Source organism: Lynx canadensis, chromosome B4 (assembly GCF_007474595.2).
Source record: "Lynx canadensis isolate LIC74 chromosome B4, mLynCan4.pri.v2, whole genome shotgun sequence".
In the NCBI taxonomy this organism is placed as follows: domain Eukaryota; kingdom Metazoa; phylum Chordata; class Mammalia; order Carnivora; family Felidae; genus Lynx; species Lynx canadensis.
In genome coordinates this window covers 139321905-139335500 of record NC_044309.1, presented here as the reverse complement: position 1 = coordinate 139335500, position 13596 = coordinate 139321905, and positions in this window count along the sequence as shown.

The following is a 13596-nucleotide window of genomic DNA, read 5'->3' as shown; positions in this document are numbered from 1 at the left end:
CGGAATGGGTTAGGAAGTATTTCCTCGGCTTCCTGTTTCTGGCAGGAATGTGAAGAATTGGTATAGCTTCTTTCCTAAAAGTCTGATAGAATTTACCAGTGAAACATCTGAACCTGGTGGGTTTTTTTTTGGGGGGGGGGTAACATTAATCAACTACTGATTCAATGTTCTTAAGGGATACAAGCCATTCAGGTGATCTATTTCTCCTAATACATGTTTTGGTAGTTTGTGTCTTTCAAGGAATTGGTCCACTGAATTTAAGTTATCAAATTTGTGGGCATAAAGCTGTTCATGGAAATTCCTTTGTTTTCCTTTTAATGTCCATGAGATCAAGTATGATGGACCCGCTTTCATTTCTGATACTGGTAATTTACGTCTTCTCCCTTATTTTCTTGGTTAGACTAGCTAGAGGTTTTCAATTCTATTGATTTTTTTTTAAAGAAACTATTTTTGGTTTCATTGATTTTCTCTGTTGGTTTCTACTTCTCAACTTAATTGATCTGCTCTAATACTTTTTTCCTGTTTAATTTTTAATTGGCTCTTCTTTCTCTAGTTTCCTAAGGTTGAAAGTAGATTATTGATTTTAGATATTTCTTCTTTTCTAATACATACATTAAATACTATAAATTTTCCTCTAAACACTGTATTCACTGCATCCCACAAATTTAGATGTTATATTTGTATTAAATAAGCTTTTAAAATCTTTTTTTTTTTTAATTTTTTTTTTCCAACGTGTATTTTTTTGGGGACAGAGAGAGACAGAGCATGAACGGGGGAGGGGCAGAGAGAGAGGGAGACACAGAATCGGAAACAGGCTCCAGGCTCTGAGCCATCAGCCCAGAGTCTGACGCGGGGCTCGAACTCACAGACCGCGAGATCGTGACCTGGCTGAAGTCGGACGCTTAACCGACTGCGCCACCCAGGCGCCCCAAGCTTTTAAAATCTTAGAGAAGTTTTACGTTTATAGGAAAGTCACAAAGATACAAAGAGTTCCCATATATCCCACACCCCATTTCCTTTCTTTTTAACATACATAAATGTCGCCCATTTATTAGTATTAAGGAACCCATGTTGATACATTATTGTTACCAAAAATCCACACTTTATTCAGATTATCTTAGTTGTTAACCAATGTCCTTTTTCTGTTCTAGGATCCCACATTAGAGTCATCATTATGTCCCCTTAAGCATCTCTAGGCTGTGATGGTTTTTTAGACATTCCTTGTTCTTGATGCTGTTGGCAGCTTTGGAGAATACTGGTCAGGCCTTTTACACAACGTCCTTTAATTTGTTGCATTATCATTTTCATTTAAATTGCTTTAACTTTTCTTGAGTCTTCTTCTTTAAACCACGTGTTATTTAGAAGTGTGCTATTGAATCTGAAAATAATTTGGGATTTTCCAGCTACTTTTCTGCTTTTTATTTTCATTTTATTGTGGTCTGGAAACATACTCTGTCTGATTTCTATTTTTAAAAATTTGTTAAGGTGGGTTTAATGGTCCAAAATGTGGTCTCACTAGGTGAATGTCCTGTGAAAACTTGAGGGGAATGTGTATCGGGCTATCATTGGATGAAATATTCTAGAAGTATCAATTAAATCAAGTTGTTCATTGGTGCTGCTCAGTTCAACTATGTCCTCACCAATATGCTGGGTCTGTTAGTAGCAGAAGAATGCTGAAGTCTCCAAAAATCACAGTGGATTTGTCTATTTCTCCTTGTGGTTCTAACAGTTTTTGCCTTGTTTATTTTGACGTTCTATTGGTAGGTGCATGCATGTTTAGGATTGTTATGTATTTGTGGAGAATTGGCTCTTTATCATTATGTAATTCTGTACTTTATCCATGATGATTTCCTTTGTTCTGAAGTTGCCTCTGTCTGAAATTACATAGTTATTCCAGCTTTTTATTAAAGTTAGTTTGAGATATCTTTCTTTATCCCTTTAATTTTAACCCCTTTGCGTCTTTATATTTAAAATGGGTTTAGGGGCGCCTGGGTGGCGCAGTCGGTTAGGCGTCCGACTTCAGCCAGGTCACGATCTCGCGGTCCGTGAGTTCGAGCCCCGTGTCGGGCTCTGGGCTGATGGCTCAGAGCCTGGAGCCTGTTTCCGATTCTGTGTCTTCTTCTCTCTCTGCCCCTCCCCCATTCATGCTCTGTCTCTCTCTGTCCCAAAAATAAATAAAAAACGGTGAAAAAAAATAAAATAAAATGGGTTTCTAGGAGACTACTTGCAGACTTCTCTTTGAATCGGTGTATTTAGACCATTCCCATTAAAAGTGATTACCGATATAGTTGGATTACCATGTATCTACCACATTTGTAATTATTTTCTCCTTGTTGCATTTCTTCTTATTTTTTCTCCCTCTTTTTCTCCTCCTTTTTGTGGTTTTAACTAGGCATTTTATATGATTGAATTCTATCTCATTTCTTAGCAAAGCAATTATATTCTTTCCAGTGGTTGTCTTGGAGTTTTTAATATAAAGTTAAATATTTGAAGTCCATCTATGTACTACTTTCCATGCAGTCTGCTTATAATCCCACTTTCTCCTTCCCATCACTACAGCATGGCTGTCACTTACTTTAACTCTCCGTATGCTATTGTTATCCAATATATTGTTATGATTTCAAGCAACTCTCTTTTAGATCTATTAAGAAAAAGAAGACTTTTACCTTCACTTAATTCTTCTCTGCTACTCTTCCTTTTTTTGGCAGATCCAAGTTTATGACCTATATCATTTACCTTCTCCTTGAAAAACATTTTTTTAAACCTTTCCTGCGGAGCAGGCCTGCTGGTGATGAATTCCCTCAGTTTTGTTTGCCCGAGAAAGAAAATGAAATGCCATAAGAATAATAACAACCACCATAATAATAACAGATTTATATTTTTATAGCACTTTATAGCTTGCAGAAGTCTTTCACTGACCTCCTTTCCCCCACTGAGCTAATTGTTTTATCCTTGGTACCCCCACCTCCTATATTTCCTGTTTTGCATCTGTCCACACTCCATAATTGCTGACTTATGTTGCTGTCTCTTCCACCAGACAGTGAGTCGTTAAAGGCAGTGGCTGTGTCTGCTTAATTGTTTCATCTTCATAAACCTGACAGTTTCTCAGTATACACATTTTTTAATTAATAGACTTAATTTTTAGAACAGTCTTAGATTTACAGAAAAATGGAACAGGTAGCACACAGAGTTCCCATATGGCTCCATCCCAATACACTTTCCTCTATTATTAACATCCTGCATGAGTGTGGGACATTTGTTACAACTAATGAACCAATATTGATATATTATTATTAACCAAAGTCCATAGTTTACATTTTGGTGCACTCTTCGGGGTGAAAAGTTCTCGGAGTTTTAGCAAACACGTAATGTCATGCACCCACCATTCCACTTCTCATCAGAATGCTTTCTCCACCCCGCAAATCCCGTGTGCCTCACCGAGACAACACTCCCTCTCCCCCTGCAACGCTAGGCAACTACTAAACTTTTACTGCCTCCATAGCTTTGCCTTTCCCAGAATGCCGTGCAACTGAAACCGTATGTATGGAAGGCTTCTTTTACTTAGCAATGCACACTTTTAGTTCTCCCCTGTCTTTTCGTGGCATGATTGCTCATTTGTTTCTAACTGCCGAATAGTATTCCAACGTACGGCTGTATTACAGTTTGTTTCTCCCTTCGCCTATCGAAGAAAGCCTTAGTTGCTTCCATTTTTTTTGGCAATTGGAAATTGTGAATATGCTACTGTATACTACTACTGTATACTGTGAGTTTTGTTGTTGTTGTTGTTATGGACACAAGTTTTTGACTCTGTTGGGTATCACTAACATCTAGTGTCAATGTTCTGGATTGTGGCCATTCTAATAGGCGTCTGGTGGTACCTCGTGCTAGCTTGTAATTTTCTGACATGCAATGTTGAAAACACTCTTAAATGCTTTTCTGCCATCTGTACCTCTTCTTTGGTGACAATTCTGTTCAGATCTTTTGCCTATATTTAAAAATCGGGTTGTTTATTTTCTTGTCGTTTTAATAAGTTTGAGAACTTGAGCGTTAACAACTTCTTTGTGTATTTTAGATACAAGCACTTCATCACATATGTGTTTTACAACAACTGTCCCCCAGTCCGTGGCTTGTCTCCATTCTTTTAGCACTATCTTTGGCAGAGTAGAAGTTTTTAATTTCGATGAAATCCGACCTATCAATTCTTTCATGCCTCATGCTTTTGGTGTGGTATCTAAATAGTCATCTCCAAACTCAGGTCACCTAGATTTTCTCTGACATTATCTTCTAGAAATTTTGTAGTCTTGTGTTTTAAAATTAGATCCATGATTGACTTTGAGTTAGGTGTGTGTGTGTGTGTGTGTGTGTGTGTGTGTGAATGAAGTAAGGTCTGTGGCTAAATTTATTTTACTTATTTTGTATGGATGTGCAATTGTTAAACACTATTTGTTGAAGAAACTATTCTCCTTTGAATTACCTTTGCTCATTTGAAAAGATCAATTGCTTATGTTTGTGTAGGTCTGTTTCCAGGCTTTCTATTCTGTTCCATTGGTCTATTTTTTTTTAATTCTTTCTCAAATACTATTATCTCTTGATTACTGCAGTTTTGTAGTTAAGTTTTGAAGTCAGATAATATCAGTTCTCCCACTTTATTCTTCTTCAATATTATGTTGGCTATTCTGGGTCTTTGCTTTCCCATACAAAATTAGAATCAGTTTGTCCATATCTGCAAAATAACATGCTAGAATTTTTATTGGGATTGCCTTGATTTTATAGATCAACTTGAAAGGAATTGACATCTTAACAATATTGGGTCCTCCTGTCCCTGAAGATGAAATATGTCTCCATTTATTGATCTTTGATTCTTCTTTTCATCATTATTGTTGGTATCCTCATGTAAATCCTGTACAGATTTTGTTAGGTTTGTACATAAGTATTTAATTTTTTGTTATTAATGGAAATGATATTGTGTTTTTAATTTAAAATTTTTAAATTTTTTAAAAAGCTTACTTATTTTGAGAGAGAGAGAGAGAGAGAGAGAGAGAGAGAGAGATGGGAATCTGAAGTAGGTTCCCTGCTGTCAGCACAGAGCCCTATGTAGGGTTAGAACTCACAAACTGGGAGATCATGACCCGAGCTGAAATCCAGAGGCACTTAACCAATTAAGCCACCCAGGAGTCCCTTTAATTTCAAGTTCTTATTGCTCATAGGTAGGAAAGCAATTGACTTTTGTACACTGACCTTGTATCCTGCAACCTTGTTTTATGACTTGTTACTTCCAAGAAGTGGTGTGTGTCTGTGTGTGTGTGTGTGTGTGTGTGTGTATCTATTTAGGATTTTCTGCACAGACAAATATATTATCTGTAAACAAGTACAATTTTACTTCTTCTTTCCCTGACAGCTTTCTTTTTCTTGTCTTATTGCATTAGCTAGGACTTCCAGGATAATGTTGAATAGAAGTGGTGAACAGATTAGATCTGATAACTAGCGGTGGGTAGAATTGTTCATAAGTCCCTTTATTATCTTTTTAATATCCATGGAACTAGTAGTGATCATGTTTTGATTTCTGATGTCAGTAATTCGTGTCTACACTTATGTCTTTCTTAGCGATCCTAGAAGTTTATCACATTCATTGATCTTTTCAAAGAACTAGCTTTTAGTGTCATTGATCTCTATTGATTTCCTATTTTCACTTCTGCTCTAATTTTTATTATTTATCCCCTTCTTATTTAATTTGATTTCTTTTTTCTTAAGAGATTTTCCACCTTTCTTCTTTGCTAATAGGTGCACTCAGTGCTATAAATTTCCCCTCTAAGAATTGTTCTTGATATATCCCACAAATTTTGATAGATTGGGCTTTCATTTTCATTTAGTTAAATATATTTTAAAAGTTCTCTTGAGACGTTTTTGGACCCATGTATTATTTAGCAGTGTGTCGTTTACTCCAAATAGTTTGAGATTTCCCAACTAGCCTTCTATTATTGATTTTTCATTTAATTCCATTGTAGTATGCAAGAATACTTTCTATGATTTATATTCTTTTAAATTTATTAAGGTGTGTTTTATGGCCGAGAATGTCTGTTTTGGTTAATGTCCCCTGTGAGCTTGAGAAGAATATGTATTCTGCTGTTGTTGAATGAAGTATTCTATAAATGTCAATTATATCCAGTTGATGGATAGTGCTGTTCCGTTCAACTATGTCCTTAATGATCTTGTGTCTGCTGGATCCGTCAATTACTGATGGGGGGTGTTGACATCTTCAACCCCTATAGTGGATTTGTCTGTTTCTCCTTGTGGTTCCCTCAGTTTTTTTTTTCCCCACATAGTTTGACACTTTTATTAGGTGCGAGCATGCACATTAAAGATTCCCATATATTTGTGGATAATTGATCCCTTTATCATGATGTAATGCTTCCCTTTATTCCTGATAATTTCCCCTATTCTGAAATCTTCTTTGTCTAAAACTAATAAAACTGCTAAGCTTTCTTTTGATCAGTAGTGCATGGTTTATTTTTCTCCATCCCTTGACTCAATATATCTGTATCTTTGTCTTGAAAATGGGTTTCTTATATATAATACACAGTTGGGTCAAGTTTCTTTCTTATCCCCTCTAATGGGAACCGCCTTTCATTTGGTGTATTCAGACTATTCACCTTTAAAGTAATTATAGGTATAGCTGGCTTACTATTAACCATATTTGTAACTGTCTTCTATTCATTGCACTTGCCAGTTATTTCCATTAAAAAATATTCCTCTCCTTTTCTGCCTTCTCCAGTTTTTTTTAATGTTTTCTTTATTTTTGAGAGAGACAGCATGAGTAGGGAAGGGGCAAAGAGAGAGAGGGGGACAGAGGACCTAAAGTGGACTCCACGCTGACAGCAGCGAGTCCGATGTTGAGCTCAAACTCATGAACTGTGAGATTACGACCCAAGCTAAAGTGGGACACTCAACCAGCTGAGCCACCCAGACTCCCCTGCCTTCTCTGGTTTTAATTGAGCATCTTATTGTCACATTTTCTGTCCTCTGTTAGCATTTCAATTTTAGATGTAGTGGTTTCTCTAGACTTTGCAAGATGCAAAGTCCACCTTCAAACAACACTATGTAAACAGGTCGCAGGTGGTGTAGTTACAGAATATTATTCTGGATCTCTTCCTCCCATTCCTTATAACATTGCAGCCATTCTGTTCATATATTCATATGTTATGGGGCATCTGGGTGGCTCAGTCAGTTAAGCTTCCCACTCTTGATTTTGGCTCAGGTCATGATTGCATGACTGGTGAGGTCAAGCCCCATGCTTGGGATTCTTTCTTTCGCTCTCTCTGTACCCCTCTCCTGCTCACACATTCTCTCTCTCTCTCAAAATAAGTAAAAAAAAAAAAAACTTAAAAAATCCACGTTATAACTACCTGATACGTTACTGTTATTGTTACTTTGAACAGTTATCTATTACACAAATTAAGAATAAGGAAAATAAAAGATTTTATTTAACCTTTGTTCTTTCTCTGATACTCTTCATTTCCTTCTGTAGATCTGAAATTTTGATGTATTTAATTTTCCTTCTCTCTTAAGAATGTCTTTTATCATTTCTTGAAGGGCAGATCTTCTGTTGGAAAATTCCTGTTTTTTTTTTGTTGTTGTTGTTGTTATTTGCTTGTTTGCTTTTTGTCTGACAAAGTATTTCTCCTTCACTTTTAAAGAATAACTATGCTGAATACAGACATCTAGATTGGTGCATTTTGCTTCCAATACTTTAAATATTTGACTGCAATCTCTTATTTTCCTGGTTTCTGGTGAGGAGTCTAATGTAATTCTTATTCTAGTTTCTTGAAGGATAATTTAGGTTTTTGCTCTGGTTTCTTTCAAGGTTTTCTCTTTGTCTTTGCTTTCCAGCAGTCTGAATATAATAAGTCTATTTGTAGATTTTTGGTACTTATGCTTGTTGTCCTTTGAGCCTCCCAGAGCTGTAGTTGGGTTTCTGTGATTAATTTTGGGAAATGTTAGTCATAATTACCTCAAATACTGCAAATTCTCTAACCTTTCTATCTCTTATCTCTCTGGTATAACATTACATACATGCAATCCTTCTGTAATTATTCTGCAGTTCTTGGATATTCTGTTCCATGCTTTTCATACTGTTTTTTCCTCTTTTTATCTCATTTTGCAAGTTTTTAGTGAATGCATCAAGATCGCCAATTCTTTCTTCAGCCATGTCTGGTCTCCTTTCATAGCCTATCAAAGGCATCTCTTTGTTTCTGTTCACTTTGATTTCTGTAATTTCCCCTTGATTCTTTCTTAGAGTTTTCATCTCTGTCATTAAACTACCCATCTGTTCTAGAACGTTGTCTTCTTTCCCGTTGAGCCCTCAGCATACCCATCGTGGATGTATCACATTCCCAGGCGGACAGCTCCAGCATCTGTAGCACATCTGGGTCTGCTTTGTCTCTTCAGACCGTGGTTCTGTTGCCTGTTGGCATGCCTTCTAGTAGTTTTCTTGGAAGCTGGAAATGACACATCTGGTAACAGGAACTGAGGAAATCCAGCTTTTCGTGTGAGTGTTACTTGGCTCTGCCTGGAGCTGGGCTGCGTTCAGTGGCTGCCCCCGTGCCTGGGGTCCGGTTCCCTTGTTGGTTTGCTGTTTCCCTTCCGGACGTCTTTGGGTTCCCTACAACCTCCTTCTTAAACAGAGTCTGCATTTTGCAGCTCTTTCATTTGTAACCTTCCGCCATCACCAGAGCCTGGTTGGCGCTAAGGTGTTGGGGAGGGCAAGGGTTTCAGGGCCTTATGACTACATTTAATTTTTTTTAGCTGGCCTGAGTTCTGGAGCTGTGACTTTCAGAAGTGGCTTTGACCTTTTTATCCCCCCTCACTGAGACAAGAGGGCTGGAGGCCGGGAAGGCAGTGGGAACACAGCTTCCTCGGAGGGTGGGCTTTCTTACTGAGAACAGAAGCCTCGGGGATATCTGATTATTCCCCTGCCCCCTGTCCTTCCCTGATGTATCATTTCCCTCCCAGTCTCGGCCTCCGATCTTCATCCTGGGACCCAGCTGGGAGAAAGACTACAAAAGCCTGGGCCCCACGGGGAGATGTTTCATCTCTGAAAGCAGCCCCCAGACGGCCACCTGCTGCCGTGTGGGTCCCACCAGCTCCTGGCCCGCAGCCCCCGCTCCCCGTGAGCTGATCCCAGCTGTGATTCTCCGCACCTCCCGTCGTCTCCCCAGTCGTCAGGGTGGCCGTTTGCCTCGGGACCTCGATTCTCCACTAGACCCAAGTTGTTGATTTTCAGTTTGCTCATTTTATTTTCATACGGTGAGGACGGGAGTGATGACCTTCAAGCTCTTTTTATGCTGGAGAAGGTGAAGCTGGGAGTCTCATTGTATTCTGACACCTGGTGCCATGCCAGCCTGGCAGGTGCTTCCCCTGTGGGAGGAGAGGGATCCTCACCACTGACCCCAGTTCCTTGCTGGTGACGTGCCTTGCGCCGCCCTTCCTTTCTGTCCTGACCCAGCGGTGGTCTTGCACAGGCTGGTTACCGCGTGGCCTTGCCGTAAAACCTTCTGTAGGCATAACTCCACCTCTGTGCGTCCCCAGCTGAGCCAAGCGCCAGCCCTAATCCAAAGGCCGTGGGATCTGTCCTGGCTGTGTCTATGTGTGACCCGAGGTGTGTGACATGAAGTGCAAGAGTCAGGATGGTCACCAAGGTCAAGCAGCTGGTTCGGTGGGCAGGCTGCACTTGGGTGTGAGCGGAGGACGCGGAGTGGCTGAGAGTTGTGACTTTGATCTGAATGTCGACGGTGCCATCAGGGGGACCTCACGCAGGCTCCTGTCCCCAGCTTCTCGTGGCTCCTGCTTGGCGCCCACACGTCCTGGGCAGCACAGTCCCCAAGCTACAGGGCCTGAGGGCATCCGCCCAGCTCCCTGCCCCCACCCCAGCCCCCTCCCAACAGCGTCCTGCCCTGTGGCCGGCGCGATCTGTGAAAGAAAAGACCAGCTGGTGCCGTTCACCCCGCTCCACACCTCCGAGCTTCCCCTAAACTAAAACCGAGGCGCCGGCCCCTGGTGGACGAGGCCTGGGCCGCTGTGGTCCTTCCTCCTGGGCCCCCGGGTGCTCACCTGTTGGGTGGCCCTGTTCTGGCCGTGTGGTCTTCCAGCTTCTCAGCCTGCGCAAGCTCTTCCTGGGTGCTCCTAGGCCTACCCTCTCCCCGGGCCGGCGGCTCGTCACACGACCCCCTTCGGCACCGCCTCCCCCCACCCCCATGGCCTGGCCCTGTCCTGGCCAGCCCGCACTCTCTCGCCGCCCCCGCCCCCCATGCTCTTCCCCCTGCCAGGCCTCGTGCAAGCGGAGAGCGCGCTCCCACTTGTCAGTCGTCTCGGGAGGGCCCTCGAAGCGGGAGGCCCAGCGCGGGGCCCTTGGGAGCCACACCTGCTCGCGGTGTATGCGTTTGCTCCTTTTCTTACCGTCCCTAGTTTCCTGCAGGAAATCAAGGTCTGCTTTGCTCCCGTCTGTGTGCTGAGCACGTGGCCTTCAAAGCGCCTTCATCTGTGGAGGAAAGAATGAAGCTGGAAGAAGCCGGTGTCACGGGGGGGGCGGGGCCAGAGTCACGGAGGGGGAGGGGCCAGCGTCACGGGGAGGGGGGCCGACGCCACCAGGGGGTGGCGTCAGGGGTGTCTGGAGTCACGGGGAGGGGGTGGTGTCACGGGGGGGCGGTGTCACGGAGGGGGGCCGGCGTCACAGGGGGGCCGGCGTCACGGGGGGCCTGCGTCACGTGGGGGCCAGCGTCACGGGGGGCCTGCGTCACGTGGGGGCCGCCGTCACGGGGGGCCTGCGTCACGTGGGGGCCGGCGTCACGCGGGGGCCGGCGTCACGTGGGGGGGCGGCATCACGGGGGGGTGGCACGGAGGAAGGACAGGACCACAGGGGCCCGGGCGCGATTCCTGGAGTGGCCCCCCCCCCACTCCCTGCAGGTGAAGTTTCCACGCGTCCCGGGGGGCCCAGCGGCAGCTGTCCGAAGACCCCCCACTCGTGGGAGGCAGGAGACAAAAGGCGAGGTTCCGGGTGGGGGCAGGAGAGGAGGGGAGAACGATAAGCCAGTAAAAACCCCTTTTACATGTGCGGCTGTGAAACTTTTATATAGAGTTTTCTCAACACAAGACATGAATAGTAACCGTGCTTTCTTTTCAGTAACTGCCAAAGCCTCGGCCCCCGTGACGCCCTCTGCAGGCTGGGCGATCCCCGGGCGCCCCGCCCCGGGCAGGAGGCCCCCGGGGAAGGAGGTCGGTGTCCAGGCCGGCCTGGGACTCCGGCAGCCGCTTCAGAGGGCGCCATCCGGGGTTTGCCCACCCGTCTCTTCCCGGTCAGGGGCGAGGCCGCCTCCCGGCCACAGAGCCTGGTCCACAGCAACCTCCAGCGGCCCGTTCCAGAACCTTCTCCCCTCCCAGGACCGACCTCGGGGTGGATCCCAGATGATCTCATGCTCCATTTGGGGCTCGATTCTGCCACCCTTTGGCCGTGGGACATTGGCGATCCCCCCCTACCCCGTGCTGGGCCTCAGCTGTCCAAGGGGACAGAGGCCCGGTCAGTCAGCCCTTGTGACTCTGGCTGCGCTGATGGAGCGTGAGCCCGGCCGGGAGGGACGCAGGCCCTGGCTGAGCAGGACCCTGGGGTCCCGGGGTCCAGGTGGGGGGCCGGCGGGGGGGGGTGGAGGCCAGAACCAGGGGAAAAGATGCACTCCTCCTTCTCTTCCTCCTCCCCCAGCTCACCCCTCCCTCTCACCCCACGAATCAGACAACTTCCTTAGCGGTCCTGGGAGGTCGAGTTCACCGTTAAAAGCGAGCAAGCTGTAGTGTCTGCTTCCGCTCCTACACCCGCTGGCATTTTGAGCCCTCGATGTCACAGGCTGGCTGTGCCCCGGCAGCCCGTCACACAGGTAATGATGTACGCGGGGATACTCAGGTGCGGGCTCTTGAGCCCTGACTGCGGACCGCAGGGCGGGCACACCTGTCCCTCCCCTGCGTGGATCCCTCCGTCCCCACCACCGGTCCCTGAGAGCATGGTCTTCAACCACAGCTGACGAAGCAGGGCGCCAGGGACGGGACAGATGTGTGCAGGGTTCACGGGCCTCCTGACTCCAGGCTCCGGGCTGCTTCTCCTTGTCGGCCTGCGGATCAGTGTGTGCACGTGTGTGCAAGTATACGTAAGTGCTTGTGTATGAGAGTGCCCGTGTGCATATTTTTGAGTGTGTGTGAAGGTACACGTGTGAGCACACACACACGTATACATGTATGTGTGCGCACCCACGTTAGAGCAGACGTGTGCACATGCACACGTGTTTGTGTACACGTGCATTTGTGAGGCTGTGTGTGTTTGTATATGTGTGCACACACGTGGACTCGTGTGTGTAGGTGTGTGCGTGTGACCGTGTGTGTACATGTGTGCGTTCATGTGGGTGTATATGTACATGGTGTGTGCATGGGTGTGTGTGTGTCTACGTGTTGGCATGTGTGTGCCCGTGTGCATGTTGGAGTATGCACATATGTATGTGAGTGTGTGCACTTGTGTGCATATTGGAGTGTGTAAATATAGATGGGAGTGTGTGCCCGTGTGCATGTTGGAGTGTGTACATATGTGTGTGTGCACGTGTGTGCATGTTGGAGTGTGCACATATGTGTGTGTGCATGTTTGAGTGTGTAAATATAGATGGGAGTGTGTGCGCGTGTGTGCATGTTGGAGTGTGTACATATGTGTGTGTGAGTGCAAGCCCACATCTCACTGCACATCTCAGTGGAGAAATGGAGGTAGTTTCCTCACACACAGGCCTCCCTCACTGAGACCTGCCCCCCTAACACGACCCCGTCCGTGTCCTCAGGCGCCTCCCCCACCCCTGCACGGCGTCCTCCAGCGCCAGGGAACTGTGACCTCCCTCCCCAGGGCAGGCCCTCCTTCCTAGGTCCTCCAAGCGGGCCCTTCACACACCTGCATCATCTCTCTGCTGATGAAGGTCTCTTGAAATTGCAAGTCAGGTGGCGTTTCTCCGAGGTCTCCCTGGAGGGGCCCCGCCCGAGTCCACAGCACGGGGTCTGTGCTCGTCAACACAGAGGGGCAGGCTTGGCCGCCGTCATCCTCCCCATCTTAATTAGGCTGTAAGTCTGGTGGTGACAGGGGCCTGTCTCTTGATCCTCAGAGAACCCAGCCCCGCCCCATCCATGGCAAAGGCTCTCCGGAGACAAGGAATGGTCAGCTCGGCTGAAGAACCAGAGCCGGAGGCACATCCTCTCTCCCTTGCTTCGCCATATTTCTATTCCGCGCAGCCCCCAACTGCAGCAGGGTCGTCTGTGCAGACCCCTGGGGAGCAGCGGCACCGGGTGCGTGGAGACCCATCGGCTCCATGGCTGGTCCTTCCAGAACACACGGCCCTCTCAGCAGACAGGACCCTGAGCGGGACCGGTCCATTAGGAAGACACTGAGGGCTACAGAGCAGGAGACTTGAATGACCCGCACCTTCCTATCAGTCTTCCCTACCTCACGCGGCAGACCTGGGCCTGCACGGAGCCCCAGCCCAGCCCCAGCCGTTACCTGGTGAGTTTGCAAATGGCGGCCGGTCC